Raw genomic sequence first — 12,737 nt, 5'->3', positions numbered from 1 at the left:
CAGGAAAATTACATTTAAAAAACAGATAGAAATACACCTTATGGAACAACGGGGACTGTGAAGCAACACAAACATAGGCACAAACACATGCATACAAACACACTATAACATACGCAGTATACACACACGTACACATGGGTTTTGTGTTGTAGATATGTGGTAGTAGAGTAGGGGCCTGAGGGCACACATGTTGTAAAATCTGTTGTGAATGTATTGTAATGTTTAAAAAAATGTGGAACTGCCTTAATTTTGCTAGACTCCAGGAAGAGTAGCTGCTGCCAGCAGCTAAAGGGAATACCATAATAAATACAAATACCAAGTCAGTCAAATACGGCGTCAAATAGTGAATGCCCATGTAACATTTGATGCCTTTAGCAGTAGCCTTTATCTCAGTTGTGAGGGAACAGCTGTGACAAGTATTAGACTTTTCAGTTGGATTTTATTTACTACTCATTCGTTTTCAAGACTGGAGCTTGGGATCTTGTAGGTGGCGAGACTGTGTCCAAAATGGTGTTGATGTTCCATGATCTTTCTTACCAGGTTCATTTGATTTCCACTGTGTTTATAAACTGTCCCTCTTCAATTCAACCTCTGTATATTTACTCAGGCTCAATACGTCCTCCAAAATTCTGTTGGAGTATAAAATGGAAATATGCACCGTACGTTGCTGATCCTTGGAAAACAGAAAATGCACTGAAGCGTAAAAAAATAATCTTCTTCCCTAGCTAAGCAAGTTCTGTCTGACTCTGGCATCATAACTAAGAAGAATGGGATAAGTGATACTTTTAATCATAATTTTCTCTCAGCAAGCTTTTTTTTATTTAATTCAGCCTCTAGCTGACTCAGTGGTTAACCCATCAACTTCTAGTGAATCTTTGTTTTCATTTCAACAATCTACTATGCATGATGTGCTTGATTACTTGCAGATTTATGTTTTAAAAAATCCACTAGGGCTGATATGCTTGATCCATATTGTTGCAGCGCTCTGCCCCCTATGATTGCTTGCACAATTACTCATTCAAGGGTTTTTCTTTATTTTTACAATTTTCTACATTGTAGAATGATAGTGAAAACATCAAAACTATGAAATAATACATATGGAATTATGTAGTAACCAAAAAAGTGTTAAACAAATCAAAATGTATTCAAAGTAGCCACCCTTTGCCTTGATGACAACTTTGCACACTCTTGGCATTCTCTCAACCAGCTTCACCTGGAATGCTTTTCCAACAGTCTTAAAGGTGTTCCCATATATGCTGAGCACTTGTTGACCGCTTTTACTTCACTCTGCGGTCCAACTTTGGTCTCAGTATGACTCCCTGATAAATTAAAGGTGAAATCAAAAATAACTAAATGAATAAATACATGTGTGTCTGATCCTTTCTATGCCTGTAGAGAATAGTAGGTCTACTGTGTGTGTGTGTGTGTGTGTGTGTGTGTGCGTGTGCGTGTGCGTGTGTGTGTGAAATATGACGGGAGCACAGCAGGAAGTCTCAGGGTTTGTTTATGTACTTTGTCTGAAAGGGAGGCAGGGCTTATCTTAATGGGCCTGTGTGGCTACTGGTCCTCCCGTCTCCATAACAGACCTATGCACACACACACACACACACACACACACACACACACACACACACACACACACACACACACACACACACAGACACAGACACACACAGACACACACACACACACACACACGCACACACACACACACACACTGTTTGCATTTCCGTAGAGTAAATGAGAAAATTACGTTTTTGTTTTCATCCACACGTGCTCACACCCCCATTCAACCCACCTGAGAGAGTGTGCAACATAGAGGCAGAAGGTACCTGAGAAAGAGAATGAGATTTTGGCAGAAAGTCAAGTAGAGGCATAGAGAAAGAGACTATGTTTACTCACCCTTCTGTCTCAGCCTTACAGACGAACACACACACACACACACACACACACACACACACACACACACACACACACACACACACACACACACACACACACACACACACACACACACACACACACACACACACACACACACACACACACACACACTGCCCCCTACCTGTACTGTACACAGCTAAACACACCCTATCCATGCAGAGTTTCGTTCACATAATTTCCTCTATATGCCTTTTTCAATGGAAACGGAGAGAAAGGGAAAAATGACAAACGGAAGTCACTGTTTGATTTTCCGCCGAAGCCTAATCGCCATACTCCCATAGAAAGCATTGAATCATCTACAGAACTAATAAGGGCTCTACACACGTTTACCGTGCACACATTTCATCTCCTCTAGGTATCATTTATATTCTGTGTCTATTTTATTTATGTATATTTGCTGACCGTAGTTATGTAATGGAAACAGAAGTAGTTTCTTTCTGATTTGTGGGGAGCCTCAGGTCTCATCTGCTACGGAGTCAAAGGTCAAAGTAATTTAGTAATTTAGCCATACTTCCCTTCCCATCTCCGGCCAGTAACAGCATTATAGAGTAGCCCAGAGCAGGGTTGTGTTCATTTGGCAGAAAACAGAAGACAATGGACTAAAAAAGGGTGAGACAACCTGGGCTTAAGGAGTCCCCCGATGAACAACACCTTATATGAAGAATAGTGGGGATTGTGAAGGTCTTTATGAAAGTAAACTATGGCTCACAGAGACAGATTCCAAAGACACCATGAATATTATTATGTATTTGATCATCGCAAACAGAGAGAGAAAATATAATTTTCCTCTGTCACATATTGTGATGTCTTCATATGTAATATTCTGTTTCAGCTGACCGGTGTTTTATAGCACATAGACACACCTTGTGACTGGAGAGTCACTCTTTCTCTCTGACACTCTATCTTTTCCTATTTTTACCTCTCTCTCTGTCACCCTATTGCTGTCTGTCTCTCTCTCTTTCTCTCTCTCTCTGTCTCTCTTTGTGTGCGTGTGCCCGTCGTTATTACGCTATGGTTTCCATCGTCTCTCGCCAATCCTGATGTGTGTCCTCTGTGTTCTTTCTAAAATAAGATGTACTAGAGATGACATTGTGAGTGTTAGAGTGAATGCACATGCTCAATTGGGACTAGCAAGGAGAGGCATCAAATTGGGAAAAAGCTATTGGAAGTTCACTTCAATTCACTCGAAACAAATTGGTAAAAAGCAATTGGCAACATGTTGACAGGGCAGATGATGGACCAATTGACCCTGGACAGAGATGGAGGGAATGAGAGAATGAAAGGACAGAGAGAAAGATGAGAGTTTAATGAGTGGAACACATGCCCTGGAAGCATCTGGTCACTTGCTTGATTGTGTCATCAGCTGATGGGGTTATGGAATACAGATGTATTACATAGAGAATGTTCTGTAGATCATCCATTTACCCTGTGTGTGTGTGTGTGTGTGTGTGTGTGTGTGTGTGTGTGTGTGTGTGTGTGTGTGTGTGTGTGTGTGTGTGTGTGTGTGTGTGTGTGTGTGTGTGTGTGTGTGTGTGTGTGTGTGTGTGTGTGTGTGTATACACATTTCCACAGTAGAGGCAGTCCCATTCATCTTGAGGAGGAAACCTCATCACAGACTCTCTATTGGGTTATGACTAGTGCTGGGAGAGACCATAGAAAGATACAAAATCCGATTACGATACAAATGTCTCCTGGGTTGGAGTGCTTCTTTTCCAGGCAGGTAGCACATTGCCTTTTGACAGATAATACATTGTCTTAGGCTCTCAATGGAGTAGGCTATATCACCGGAAACTTATTTCCTGAATTGATTTGATTGGATACAGTAGATATTCATCCAGCGGATCAGCCAGTGAACCGTTCATGTCACGTATTCATCCATTTTGTTTGTCTTACAGAGCTCCCTTATTGTTTTGTTGGGAGTTTTTTTCTTCCTCCTACATGTTGGCAAATAAAACAAAGACAAAAAGGGTGTTTGATCAGTAACTAGGGGCCACAGGTTCTCTCATGATTACGGATGGATTACCGATTGATAGTTTCGATCCCCTGCACAAATTATACAGTGTTTGTCTCCATAGCCGATTTGTGGAATCATACTGTAGCAGCACTGACAACAGTTTGAATGGAAAGCACTGCTGCTGTTTTTGTAGGTTTGAATTTCAAAATGGGATGCAGTCCTCTGTCCTTCTGTCTCGTCGAGTGGGGATAAGGTCAAGGTTCTCTCGCTCTCTCGCTCCTTCCCCCCTCCCTCTCCTTCCCCCTCGCTCCCTCGTCTTCCCTCTCCTTCCATCTCTCGCTCTTCTTTCTCCCTTTCCCTCGCTCTACTCCCCCTTTTCCCTCTCCCTCCTTCTTCCAGTCAATACTCAACAGTCCTGTCCCAGAAGTGATCTCACATGTCTCCATGTTTGATTGGCTGAAACATGCTGTGGAACAGGTATGAGTAAACAGTGATGGTGAGTGCCCCTATTTACCCTACTGGATTGATACGGCTGATAGGCTCTCTGTGGACACAGCAGCAGACCGATGGAAAATTATTACATGGGTTATGGGTCCAGTTGTGGGTATAAGGCTGAAAGTAAGCGAAGTTGATTCAATCTTTGATTTAGCATTCATTGCTTCCTTGAGTACATTCGGAGATGTATGTGTCATCTCTCCGTGGGTGGTATATCTACAATTCTACTCATAGAATTAGACTAGTTAATTCATTGAAATTGTATCATTATATGTGTAATATCCTTGATGTAACGCAATCATACTGTGATTGCTAAGATTATAAAGATATTTCTGACTGTCTTGTGGTTACATCTCAGTCATAGAAAGAGTTAGTGAGTCACGCAAGTACACCAATTAATTAAAGCAACTTCAATGATCTTTTCCACTCTCACTGAGGAAGAGGAGGCTCAATTTAGAGCACTCATCTTGACTGACAGGCAGCAGGTAGAGTACCAGTTAAAATTTTGGACACACCTACTCATTCAAGGGTTTTTCTTAATTTTCACTATTTTCTACATTGTAGAATAATAGTGAAGACATCAAAACTATGAAATAAAACATATGGAATCATGTAGTAACCAAAAGTGTTAAACAAATCAAAATATATTTTATATTTTCGATTCTTCAAAGTAGCCACCCTTTGCCTTGACAGCTTTGCAGACTCTTGGCATTCTCTCAACCATCTTCGTGAGGAATGCTTTTCCAACAGTCTTGACTGGGTTCCCACATATGCTGAGCACTTGTTGGCTGCTTTTCCTTCACTCTGCAGTCCAACTCATCCCAAACCATCTCAATTGGGTTGAGGTTGAGTGATTGTGGAAGCCAGGTCATTTGATGCAGCACTTCACCACTCTCCTTCTTGGTCATTGTCCTGCTGAAAAATGAATGATAGTCCCACTAACTGCAAACCAGATGGGATGGCGTATCGCTGAAAAATGCTGTGGTAGCCATGCTGGTTAAGTGTGCCTTGAGTTCTAAATAAATCACTGACAGTGTCACCAGTAAAGCACCCCCACGCCATCACACCTCCTCCTCCATGCTTCACAGTGGGAACCAGACATGCAGAGATCATCCGTTCATCCTACTTTGCATCTCACAACGACACGGAGGTTGGAACAATCAATCTCAAATTTGGACTCATCAGACCAAAGGACAGATTTCCACCGTTCTAATGTCCATTGCTCGTGTTTCTTGGCCCAAGCAAGTCTCTTCTTCTTATTGGTGTCCTTTAGTAGTGGTTTATTTGCAGCAATTCGACCATGAAGCCTAATTCATGCAGTCTCGTCTGAACAGTTGATATTGAGATGTGTTTGATACTTGACCTCTCTGAGGCATTTATTTGGGCTGCAATCTGAGGTATAGTTAACTCTATTAAATGTATCCTCTGCAGCAGAGGTAACTCTGTGTCTTCTTTTCCTGCGTTCGTCATGAGAGCCAGATTCATCATTGCGTTTGATAATTTTTGCGACTGCACAAGGAACTTTCAAAGTTCTTGAAATATTTTGCGTTGACTGACCTTCATGTCTTAAAGTAATGATGGACTGTCATTTCTCTTTGCTTATTTGAGCTGTTCTTGCCATAATATGGACTTGGTCTTTTACCAAATAGGGATCTGCTGTATACCACGCGTACCTTGTCACAACACAACTTATTGGCTCAAAAGCATTAAGAAGGAAAGAAATTCCACAATTAACTTTTAACAAGGCACATCTGTTTATTGAAATGCATTCCAAGTGACTACCTCATGAAGCTGGTTGAGAGAATGTCAAGAGTGTGCAAAGCTGTCATCAAGGTAAAGGGTGGCTACTTTGAAGAATATAAAATATATTTTGATTTGTTTAACGCTTTTTTGGTTACTACTTGATTCCATGTGTGTTATTTCATAGTTTTGATGTCTTCACTATTATTCTACAATGTATAAAATATAAAAAATAAGGGGAAACCCTTGAAGGAGAAGGTGTGTCCAAACTTTTGACTGGTAGTGTATGTCAGAAACACTCTGTTTTGTAACAGGTTGTCACGTACACTCCCTCTCTGGCCTCTAGGTCACCAGACTGCTGATTATTATGCACCTGTCAACATCGTCACGCACGCTGCACTTATTGACACTCCTCTGGACTCCATCACCTCCTTGATTACCTGCCCTATTTATGTCACTCCCTTTGGTTCCTTCTCAAGGCGTTATTGTTTCTGTTTCAGTTTCATGTCTGTGTGCTGTTCGTTTTTCTTGTTTCGTATTATGTTTTGTTTATTTATTAAATATTCACTCCCTGTACTTGCTTCCCGACTCTCAGCACACATCGTTACACAGGACCTCTCGAGTCAGGCCCGCCAACAAACACCTTAACGAGGGTTATAAAAACATTGCGATCAAGTAGGCCACTCTATTGTTAATCATCTTTGAAACATATGACCACCAAGCAGAATGGGTATTTGACCAAACCTACTTCATCTATGGTTAAACCACAGAGGCAGAAACATTGTATGTCTGAGGGGACCGTTATGGAGTCTAGTTGATAGGTTATCGACTAGCTGGGCTGTTCCCCTGACTCTGTGTGTAGGGACTTATACAATGCTTGAACAAGGCTATTGAACTTGACATTGGTGTCGGTCTTTATTATTTTAATCCAACATATCATACTGAAACAGGGACCTGGGACCAAGTTCTATTTCCTCAGGCGAAACCACATTGGGCTGCTGTTGTGTTCTTGCAGCATGAGGCTTCTTGTCAAGGGGTTGAGGAGAACAGAATATCATCACATCACACCATGACAGGCCTTACACAACGGATCGCCATGGACGCAGACTGTCTGCGCCTCAAGTTTATCCCGGATCTATATGAAGCTGATGTCTTATATTCACTCTCCATCAAGAAGGATAAAGTGTGTGCATTCAGAAAGCTAAGGGCACAGGAAGCCCAGGATTTACAGGTACACTTGCATACACATGCATGCACAAACACATACACACTCAGGCACTCACATACACACTTGTGTATGTGTCACAGATGGGACCTATTTGCATGCCGACTAAGTAAAGCCTTTTTATTGGTTAATTGACAGATCATGTGATTTTAACTCTGTGATATTGGGCACGTTCCTTTGCTCAGGCATTGCTGACGCACGTAGGTATTTTACGTATCAGCTAACCACATAATATGTTATAGCAATCTGGTGCCCAACGGCACAGTCGATGATGTGGCACGCAACCATTGGTTGATGCATGCAATGTCTGATTAGGGGAACGCTATCTTTAGCTCTGTGTAAACCCCCCATGTATTTGTGTTCCAGGCAGACGCCCACAGGAAGGGATGCAGTCCAGAGGCATGGTGGCTCTATGTCTGGTGAGAGCACACAACTAATGGAGTTTAAGCTTAAATGAGAACTTGAGGAAATTGATGCCTGCCTCCTGGTCTGCACCACTTCCTATGCCCCTTTTGTTTTCTTTGATGTGTTGGTATGTTTTTGTGTGATTGTAACTAGCATGGTTTTTAAAGTAAGGGAAAATTATATTAATGGAACAATGTATAGAAATAAATAAATTGAACGGAATTGAGATAGGCCAATACAGAGTGAAACGATTATATGCTTCAGTAAGGTTGGCTTCTTAGCATATATTGCCATGGTTATCAACTGTGATACCAAAGAAGAAGAGAAGAAGTTCAACGTACTCCAGTGCCGCAAGAACATTTTACGCTCCGTATCATCCCTTCCGTAGCCATTGGGGCAGTGTTGTGTAGGCAATTACATGTTTATATATTTTTATTGTACCTTTATTTAACTAGGCAAATTCTTATTTATGAAGCGTGAAGCTTGCTTGGTTCCTTCAATCAATCAATCAATCAATCAATCAAATGTATTTATAAATCTCTTTTTACATCAGCCGATGTCACAAAGTGCTTTACAGAAACCCAGGCTCTGAGGGGTGGCCAGTCCTCTTCTTGCTGTGCCAGGATGAGATTATGACAGTACATGGCCAAGACGTTCAAACGTTCATAGATGACCAGCAGGGTCAAATAATAATAATAATCACAGTGGTTGTAGAGGGTGCAACAGCACCTCAGGAATAAATGGCAGTTGGCTTTTCATAGCTGAGCATTCAGAGTTAGAGATAGCAGGTGCGGTAGAGAGAGAGAGTCGAAAACACCAGGTTCGGGACAAGGTAGCACGTCCGGTGAACAGGTCAGGGCTCCATAGCTGCAGGCAGAACAGTTGAAACTGGAACAGCAGCACGACCAGGTGGACTGGGGACAGCAAGGAGTCATCAGGCCAGGTAGTCCTGAGGCATGGTCCTAGGGCTAGGTCCCCTGGGAGGGGAGGGGGAGGGAGAAAGAGAGAATTAGAGGGAGCATACTTAAATTCACACAGGACACTGGATAAGACAGGAGAAATACTCCAGACATAACAGACTGACCCTAGCCCCCCGACACACAAACTACTGCAGCATAAATACTGGAGGCTGAGACAGGAGGGGTCTGGAGACACTGTGGGCCCGTCCAACGATACCCCCAGACAGGGCCAAGCATGCAGGATATAACCCAACCCACTTTGCCAAAGCACAGCCCCCACACTACTAGAGAGATATCTTCAAACCACCAACTTTCTACCCTGAGACAAGGCTGAGTATAGCCCACGGAGATCTCCCCCAAGGGCACGAGCCCGAGGGGGGTGCCAAACCCGGACAGGAAGATCACGTCAGTAACTCAACCCACTCAAGTGATGCACCCCTCCTAGGGACGGGATGGAAGAGCACCAGTAAGCCTGTGACTCAGCCTCCGTAATAGGGTTAGAGGCAGAGAATCCCAGTGGATAGAGGGGAACCAGCCAGGCAGAGACAGCAAGGGCGGTTCGTTGCTCCAGTGCCTTTCCATTCACCTTCACACCCCTAGGCCAGACTACACTCAATCATATGAACTACTGAAGAGATGAGTCTTCAATAAAGACTTAAAGGTCGAGACCGAGTCTGCATCGCTCACATGGATAGGCAGGCCATTCCATAAAAATGGTGCTCTATAGGAGAAAGCCCTGCCTCCAGCTGTTTGCTTAGAAATTCTAGGGACAATAAGGAGGCCTGTGTCTTTTGACCGTAGCGTACGTGTAGGTATGTGCGGCTGGTAGCCTAGTGGCTAGAGCGTTGGACTAGTAACCGAAAGGTTGCAAGATCGAATGCCCGAGCTAACAAAGTAAAAATGTGTTGTTCTGCCCCTGAACAAGTCAGTTAACCCACTGTTCCTAGGCCATCATTGAAAATACTTAATTAACTGACTTGCCTAGTTAAATAAAGGTCAAATTTAATTAAAATTAAATGTGCAGCAGATCCAAATCATAGAGATAGGTAGGAGCAAGCCTATGTAATGCTTTGTAGGTTAGCAGTAAAACCTTGAACTCCTTGATCTGATCTATAGGCTATGAATCATTGTGACCTATTTTGCAATGATAACCAAATATAATCTCAGCGACTGTTCAAACAATAAACTAACATTGTCGCTTTATAGAATTCCCCCCCCCCACACATATTTATTTTGTTTAGATGTGATAACTTTATTCTAGGCTAAAACGGATAGTCATGCTTTTTAAAAAATCTGTCACTAAAAATTATGAAATTTGTTGCTGATATGAGAGCAAATACTTGTATCGGGAGCATGATGGGCCGACTGAAGCATGACGTGGGGTGGGCCCCTGTCAAGCCCACCGAGGCAAGGTGACCTCATGAGCCAGCTAAGGCGTGGAAGACCGACGAGCTAGCTGAGGCTACCTCGGCGACGGCACCCGGACCCGACGTCACCAACCAAAACACAAAAAAACACAAACCTCCCTGATGCTTCATATAGTGGTGTCAGCATTCTGTAAGGATCGACGCTGGTAGAGACGAGAAGCAGGTACAGGGAGTGAACATTTAATTATCAACGGATATGGAACAGCGTCTGGACATGAACCCATTACGACATTAATGCTGACACCGGGAACAAACGGGGGAGCAGATATTTATAGACGGAGCAATCAACAAAGGGAAGGAGTCCAGGTGAGTCCAATGAGCGCTACTGCGCGTACTGATGGTGACAGATGTGCGTAATGAAGGGCAGCCTGGAGCTCGAGGGAGAGCGGAAGCAGGTGTTACAATTTCAATATAAATCAGATTATTTCACATGTAGATGTGGGAAGCTAAAAGGCTAGCTAGCTTGCAGTGTTTAGCCAACTTTCTAGCAAGGGAAGACAACAAGACAAGAGACTCTTCTTTTACTTTCACTACAAATAAGACAAGAAAAAACAAGAATCCACCCTAAAAGGTATTTTGTTTAGAGGTAATATCTAGTTACAGGCTATTGTGAAATGGTAGAATCTGCTGTAGCCAAGTAGCTAGCCGTGTGATTTATTTTATCTGTGACCAAAACTTGACGTCACATTTTTTACTGATATGGGAATGAATACACAAGCAGCATATCAAACTGGGATACTTTTTTAGGTTACACCGGCAATTATAAGAATATTTGCTGGGCATATTTTTTCAATTGCTAGCTTGCTATGTTTTTAGCCAGGCTGAAGCCAGCTAGCCAGGTTGCCAGATGGCTTTTACTAGCAGACAGTGTTTCCAACAATTTTTCAAGGAAAGTAGCTGTTGGTTGCTCAATTTTTATCTCGAAGTCTCTAGATGACATCATGACATAGTAGTGATGACATAACATTAATTTGTGCATGCACATTTTTTTGGTAATATTTTTTAATACCTATGCTGTCCCACATTCTCTCATGCAATTATCAGTTCTCCAAAGTAAAACTAAATAGAATGTTTGAAGGAGAACAAAAAATAACTGATGAAATATATGTTTGAACTTTTTAACAACAAGGTACCGATTTAATAAATTCACTTCACTCGCTGCTGCAGCAGACTGGAGAGGACCAAGAGGCAGTTGCACACACAAGCAGCAGCCGGCAGAGCCGCAGGCAGCACAGCGAGCACAGCCGAGTGAGCACACACACAAACAGAGAAGTAGCTAAATCAACCGAAAGTGGCTGGGGCAACCTTAAAAAGTAGCTACATTTGTCACTATACTCTTTTACTAATAAAAGTCGCTGGAGGGGTCTGAAAACTCTCTAAATCTAGCGACAAAATTGCTAAGTTGGCAACACTGCTAGCAAGGGAAGGGAACTCTTCCTTGTTTTCATAAAAATAAAAGACAAAAATAACACTTTGCTATCGCCCCCTTGTGAATGGGAGTGGGACCAGCGAGGATATCATGTTACCAAAAGGTGTACGCTACTCCAAAAATCCCACTCCAACCATGTGCACGCACACATCTCACACGTAGATTAACCTCTAACGAGCCTCTACCCCGGATCCGGGAGCACCCCCCACCCCCCCCACACTGATTAGCATCGCTAGCATAGCGTCACAATTAAATAGTAGCATCTAAATATCATTAAATCACAAGTCCAAGACACCTAATGAAAGATACAGATCTTGTGAATAAAGCCACCATTTCAGATTTTTAAAATGTTTTACAGGGAAGACACAATATGTAAATCTATTAGCTAAACACGTTAGCAAAAATCACCATTTTTCTTTGTCCACCATTTTCTCTCAACACCAGTAGCTATCACCAATTCGGCTAAACTAAGATATTGATAGCCACTAACCAAGAAAAAACCTCATCAGATGACAGTCTGATAACATATTTATGGTATAGGATAGGTTTTGTTAGAAAAATGTGCATATTTCAGGTAGATATCATAGTTTACAATTGCACCCACCGTCACAAATGGACTAGAATAAATACATAGAGCAACGTGTATTACCTAATTACTAATCATCAAACATTCGTAAAAATACACAGCATACACTAATCGAAAGACACAGATCCTGTGAATACAGACAATATTTCAGATTTTCTAAGTGTCTTACAGCGAAAACACAATAAATCGTTATATTAGCATACCACATACGCAAACGTTACCCGAGCACTGATTCTAGCCAAAGAGAGCGATATCGTATCATCGCCAAAATATATTACGTTTTTCACTAACCTTCTCAGAATTCTTCAGATGACACTCCTGTAACATCATATTACAACATACATATACAGTTTGTTCGAAAATGTGCATATGTAGCCACCAAAATCATGGTTAGACAATGACAAAAGTAGCACAGCTGGTCAGAAAATGTCGTGCACCATATTAGACAGTGATCTAGTCTTATACATAAATACTCATAAACTTGACTAAAAAATATAGGGTGGACAGCGATTGATAGACAATTTAATTCTTAATACAATCGCGGAATTACATTTTTTAAATTATCCTTACTTT

Source organism: Salvelinus fontinalis, chromosome 1, assembly GCF_029448725.1.
Source record: "Salvelinus fontinalis isolate EN_2023a chromosome 1, ASM2944872v1, whole genome shotgun sequence".
NCBI classification, from domain to species: Eukaryota; Metazoa; Chordata; class Actinopteri; order Salmoniformes; family Salmonidae; genus Salvelinus; species Salvelinus fontinalis.
The sequence above is the reverse complement of the archived record's forward strand: the minus strand, read 5'-3'. Positions refer to the sequence as shown.